Source organism: Triticum dicoccoides, chromosome 1B (assembly GCF_002162155.2).
Source record: "Triticum dicoccoides isolate Atlit2015 ecotype Zavitan chromosome 1B, WEW_v2.0, whole genome shotgun sequence".
NCBI lineage: Eukaryota > Viridiplantae > Streptophyta > Magnoliopsida > Poales > Poaceae > Triticum > Triticum dicoccoides.
This window is the reverse complement of record NC_041381.1, coordinates 682676027-682682817: the sequence shown is the minus strand read 5'-3', so window position 1 is coordinate 682682817 and position 6791 is coordinate 682676027. Positions and strand designations below refer to the sequence as shown.

Genomic DNA, 6791 nt, shown 5'->3' with positions numbered 1-6791 from the left:
AGGTTTGAAATAAAATGTTATGGTCGGAGGTGCTGGAGCTAACATAGATGGTCTCAAAGAAACATAGATCGGCAACACGGGAAGAAACATGGTTCGCTTAGCTGGGCTAACTCAGTAACATGGACTCCAAAGTACTGGGTGATTTTTTTTTCAAAGGTAGTGGAACTGTAAATGCAGGAATTGAGTACCAGGAGTATGTAACACTTGAAGATTTTGGTTGAGGATATTATCTTGAAGTTCAACCAAATATCTTTTACTTGTGCCACTCTTGATAGTACGACTGTCCTTTCACTCAATATGAATCTTAGATTCATGAAAACCTATAAATTACCTGCTGAACTCTTGCAGTAGACAACCACTTGAAAACATGGAGGTAGGGGCCACCCCGATGTCCCACTCAACCATGAGGACAAAAAGCTAGTCATTTCTCTCAAATAAAGTTGGTAAATAGTCAGTCCTCTCAATTGGTTTTGCCATTAATCATCAAAACCCAATAGGAATACCCAAGAGATGCACTTTCAATGTTTTTTTGGGTGCAGTGCATTGATATGCAGCGCAAATCCATCCGCTCATCACGCTTATAGGTCAAGTCAACTAGTTGGAACTTGTTGTTGCTGCTCAAGTTCTTGCCTTATATTTGAGAAAAAGGGTTTCCCCCCGCTTTATATTATAAAGCAAATCTCTGATACATCCAGCACGCTGGGGCCGCAGCACAGATAAGCCCAAAAGAAAACAAAAGAAAATGAAAGAGAAATGAATGCCGACACCGGCAGATCAAGGACGAAAGGAAGACCGGCAACCGCTGCACCCTCCGACGAAGTGCCACCGCGCTCCCAGCATCTCGAAGCGCCTCGCACCAAGCAACACCTTCAAGAAGGAATGCGACGACGCCGCCGCTGTTGCCCGAACAAGTTCTAGGGTTTCCCCCCCTACGCGAGGGATGGTGGGGAAGAGATATATCCGACGCCCCTCAGGAGGGTCCAATGGCGCCCGCAAGCGTCACCGCGTCGGTGCCGGACAAGCCGACAAGGATTTCTCCCGATCCACAACCACCACCATCACCCGAGGCACTTCGAGATGCACCACCACAACAGCCGCCCACCAGCCTGTGTCACCATGGTTACCGGACACCCCCGCCGCCTCTCTGGAGCTGCCAACACGAGGCCTAGCTCGGGCAAGGAGACCTCGGCCACGGGGGCGAGCACAACTCGGACGGGGGGAGGGGACAACCTCCACCGCCGCAGCGGAGCCGACCGGACGCGGCGACGAGGACTTGCCGGGCCTCGACGGCCCAGCCGGGTCCACTTGGACCCGGACAATCCTGTCGCCATGCTGCAGCCCGCCGACCGATGAAATCCTCATCACCCGAGACCGCCGCCACCATGCCATCACCAGGAAACGACGCCTCGGAACATGACATATTGGTACCCATTTCTCAAGTTTGGTATAGTTTGATTGTGTTGACATTGGAGACATGACATAGATGGGTTCTTTGATGACGATGATTAAGTTGGGTATCGTTGATGTTGTAGTAAACTTCTCTTGCAAGTATATTATTATGGTAAACATTGGAAAATTTGGTGAACTTCATGGTATGGCTTAGATTCCTTACATGCATAAAGGCGTGTGCTCAAATGCTTGTGAATAGTTAGCTCGCTATTTTGGCCGCTTCCACTGCCCGTCTGCGCTCACTTAAACATGATGTCCAAACTTTGTTGAAAGTTTTGAACAACTTTCGGGGATCACTACAACACTTCCGAGTGTCCCAACTTTGCGCTAACAAAAATCAAATAACTTTTCAATAAGTTTGATCTATTCACAGTTTGAAACATATTTTGAAACATATAAAGTTTGATCTACAGTTTGAAACATATTGACGATTGAACTTGTTTCCAAGAGCTCGGCATAAGAGGTCATGCGTGCATGTCACCGCCTACCTTGCTCGCTTTGCAACTATTTTTTTTGTGTGGGAGAACAGTGGGTTTTATTCCTCGGTAATAGTGTTACAGTCTGCTAATACAAAGCTAGAACCTAGAAACACTGTCTGGAACATGGTGTAACCAACAAGCAGTGCTACCTCCAGTATGACCAATATTAGCTAGACCATGAGCAACCCTATTTTGACTACGCTCAATTTTTTGCGGAATAAAACCACAAGGTTTGAGAAGCTTCTTAATTTCCTGCATTAGATATCCATGAGCTGAGTGATCCAACGAGTTGTCCATCAATGCAGGAATTACGACCGAACTGTCCGATTTAATAACAATAGGTAAATTTGCCTAAATGATAAGTGCCACACTTATGGCACGAAGTAACACCGCCCTGACGCTTTTATAACTAAAATTGTCGTCCAAAAAAAAAGATTCCAAAAAAACTGAAACTTGCTATCCAAACAGAAAGTTGCCATCCTTAGGTAACTAAAATTGCCATCATAAAATGTCAGGGCATAATTGATTCGTGTCACACATGCGACACTTATCAGGGTCTAAATTTGACCTCTGCATGCTCATTGTCAGTCCTTCTGATAATTCTTTCGCAAATAATTTTAATATACTCCAAAATAATTCTTCGTCAATTTTCAGCTTATTTGGAGATGTTCAGAAAAGTCGCCTCCGATATAGCCCTTTCCGAACCAAAATTTCAGCTGCCGACAATCTCCCTCTTCATGTGAAATTTGCAAAATAAGAGAGAAAAGATATAAGAATTATATTATAAAATGAAATAACAGTCAGTAATGCAATAAATATCAACATAAAAATATGATACAAAATAGACGCATCGCACGGGCATAATTGCAAGGCGCTGCCTAGGGCGCCTTGCTGCTTCATCTAAGCATCCAATGCATGGTACGGACAAACTTAGCAGCTTTACCTTAGTCAATGCACATTGTAAGTAATGGCACACCTATTCGTTCATTTTTTTTTCACATCGTCTTGCCTACTGACCAATGAAGAAAAAAAAGTGTTAACTGAGCTGACATGAGTTATTTTTACTGGTCTGTGCCCATGTTGGGACTATAATCTTGTTAGGTTAGTCAATTTAATGCCTTTGTATACATCATCTTCTAAGTACACATCCTGCAACATGCATCCATTATGATCACAGCAATGTTGTGGGTGAAAGCCTGAACCAGAAATAGCAGCTAAGTATCCTGGCGGTGGACTAGAGGGAAGCATGAATCTTATTGGACTTTGGATAAAACACGGTGTTTGGGCCATTTCTTTCAGTATTACTCCCTGTACTAAAAGTTAGTACAAAGTTGGGTCATCTATTTTGGAACGGATGGAGTGCGTCTTAAAGCTGCCTCTTCCCCAGTGATAGTGCTCCAGTCACCTTTTATGCTACCTGAGTTCTGAACTGCTATTAATACTTGAGAAGTACAGTGTTTATTAGAAGAAGACATTAAATTGCCGCCTTATAAGCAATGAAATATGCATGACCGGTTTGCAGTTGTTCTGAACTTCTGATACATGAGCACCATGAAGAAGTCCTGTAACTTTGGCATCTAGTGTGTTGTTGCCTGAAACTCTCTGCTTGAAGGTGATGCAGTGGTACAGCATAGATGGGGATTTAGTCTAGTGGTAGGATATTTTCTTAGGGAGCAAAAGGTCCCGAGTTCAATTCTCGGAATCCCCATGTTGAAAACCCTTTTGCAATGCTATTTTGTGCTTTGGGTGCTATGAGGATTTAGTCTAGCGGCTGCAAAAGAAATAAGACGATCAGACTCTTTGCCCGAGAACGACGAGCATGCCACGAGCGAAGTGGTGCAGATGCCGGGATCGCCTCCAAGGAGCTGTCGGCCGAGTCGCCCATCTCTTCGTCGAGATCTTCGAGCTCCTCGGTATCACCGGGTTCCTCGAGGACGTCATGGAGCGTGTCGATATTGGCGACGATGTGGGAGGTGCGTAGGTTGAAGAGGATCGTCGACCACTCCTGGGCCTGACCAGATGCCAGGCCGTGGAGAACGAGCTCGCCGCAGGAGTCTGCGACGAACTCGAGGTTGCCGAAGTGGACGATCTTGCCTGCAGGTAAGGTCTCGATGGGCTTAAGGTGGCTCGCCGAATTTGGCGATGCAAACCATAATGCTGAAAGCAAAAATTTGTCCCAGCGTGAAGACGGCGACGTCAGTTGAATATCTCGTATGGTATCTGAGCTCGCCTAGCACGTACCGTGCCTGGCGCTCCACTATCTGAGTGATTTCCGGTAGATCCCTTGAGAGGGTATGTCAGCAGGATTATTAGATCAAAGGGGAAACATGAGACAGTTTACCCAAGTTCATGCCCTCGGGATCGAGGTAAAACCCTTACCTCCTGCTCGTGTTGTATTGATTTGATGTATAGGGGTGTACAATAGTAGTCGAGGAATTGAGTACAATCTCTAGGTTCTCCTTTCTATCGACTACTAGCCCGACCCAGCTTATACAGGATATCGGGGCCTAGGGTTAAATGATCCTAGTACTAGTAAGTCATCCTGAACTTCGGCTTCCTTGTCGTGTACTCCAAGTCTTCCAGGTCCTTCTCTTTATTCGGCCATTAGACCGTGACGTTGGCCTAGGGCATAAACCGACCTAGGGCTCCACAGGTGGTCCTACTTGTGTCGGCTTCCTGTATGATGAGGTATCCCTAGGCCATAAAATTGTCAACCGGGTTTTTAAAAGAAAAACACGAAGATATCAAACCAAAAAGGTGCCTCCTTTCTAGCAAGATTGAACTACCTTGGAAGCACCGGAGGTCTACAAAGCATTTCTGAGTGGAAACTTCACTGAAATGCCTAAGTCATAGCTCAGAGGTTCCGAAAACATTTGCTTGGGAGTACCTATACTGAGACTCCTGTGTTGAAGGAAACTTGGGGGGGGGGGGGCTCGAAGGTTTGAAATAAAATGTTATGGCCGGAGGTGTCGGAGCTAACATAGATGGTCTCAAAGAAACATAGATCAGCAACATTGGAAGAAACATGGTTCGCTTACCTGGGCTAACTCAGTAACATGGACTCCATAGTACTGGGTGAAAAAATTTGAAGGTAGTGGGACAGTAAATACAGGAATTGAGTAGCATGAGTATGTAACACTTGAAGATTTTGGTTGAGGACATTATCTTGGAGTTCAACCAAATATCTTTTACTTGTGCCACTCTTGATAGTACGGCTGTCCTTTAACTCAGAGCTCCTTTACAGTACCCTCCATTTCTCTTGATCCAACGGTGGATGTCCATTGATACTCCAACGTGTGCATGAGAGAGTACCTACTAAAAAAGTGAGGGAGTACCTTGTGCTTGGGGGTAAAAAGGTAAACTGATTTTTATTATCATTCTCCCATCGGCACATCATGGCTGATACAGATTTGACTCGATCGCTGGAACCCTAATTCATCTCCTAAGAAAACCTAATTCTTCAATAGGATGCGCAGTCGTCATGAAGACATATAACAGCGCTAATGTGATGGTGGCTGCGTTGGTGATCTGATTAGAAATCAGAGAAGGACCTAATTAAGAGTTTGAAAGACTAAACTGCCCTTATAAGTGGAGGGTCAGATTTAAGTGGTACTCCATCTCTGCTGGAGGGAGTACCAGGGTACCGTAAAAAAGCTCTTAACTCAATGTGAATCTTGGATTCAACAAAACCTAGAAATTACCTACTGAACTCTTGCAGTAGACAACCACGTGAAAACGTGGAGGTAGGGGCCACCCTGATGTCCCACTCTTTTTCTCGAATATGCACGAGCGTGCATATTATATATTAAAGAAGAAAGGCAAAGAAAGCCTCCACCTCAAGTTACATGTACAAGCCTACGTGGCTAAACACGCACCCACTCCACTTACACTCACACGCACGTATCTTACTCCTCGCCCATAGCCCACCTATACAGTCTACCCTGAAAGCTATCCATCCCCCTCTTGATAAGACCTGTCGTAGTCCACAATTTGGCCTCAGACTTCACCTTGTGTATGAGCCTGTGGACCGATGGGGAATCACCATCGAACACAATTGCATTTCGATGCTTCCAGAGTTCCCACAGCACTAGCAGCATCACTGTATGCAAATCCTTCCTGCTTGTTCCTCCATCCGCATTTCCGCTGCAAAGCCATTCCCCCAGAATGTCGTCCTGGCTCGGTTTCCAGTCTGTCCTGCCAAGAGCTTCTCCCACCAGCATCCACGTTGCTCTAGAGAAAACACATGTGAGCAAGATGTGGTTTATCGATTCTTCTTCTTGATCGCAAAATGGGCACGAGTCTTGGTGCGGCAAACCCCTTCTTGCTAGCCTGTCCGAAGTCCAACACCAATTCTTGAGAGCCAACCACGTAAAGAATCGACACACCAATGGTGCCCGCGATTTCCACATGAGTTTCGAAGTGGAGACTATCTCGCGTCCCCAGAACCTGCTCGCATATGCCGATCGCACGGTGAACTGTCCATGTGTCTCCCATGACCAGGCAACCACATCCTGCTCGCCGACCTGCGGCTCCCAAGTTTGTACTCTCGACCATAGCTCAAGAAACTGGTTCATCGTGGCCTCATCTAAATCCGGCCCAACCTGCCGTGCCCACTCTCCACTAGATGCGAGTGTTGGAAATATGCCCTAGAGGCAATAATAAAAGTATTATTATTATATTTCCTTGTTCATGATAATTGTCTTTTATTCATGCTATAACTGTATTATCCGGAAATCGTAATACACGTGTGAATACATAGACCACAATATGTCCCTAGTGAGCCTCTAGTTGACTAGCTCGTTGTGATCAACAGATAGTCATGGTTTCCTGGCTATGGACATTGGATGTCGTTGATAACGGGAT

At 45.6% G+C, this 6791-nt stretch overlaps 1 non-coding gene across 1 annotated transcript; it reads left to right on the top strand.

The window, feature by feature from the left end:
* Positions 1-3564: 3564 nt before the first annotated feature.
* TRNAP-AGG lies at positions 3565-3636 on the top strand. Its single transcript has one exon. It is a non-coding gene; the product is annotated as a tRNA-Pro (tRNA).
* Positions 3637-6791: the final 3155 nt, after the last annotated feature.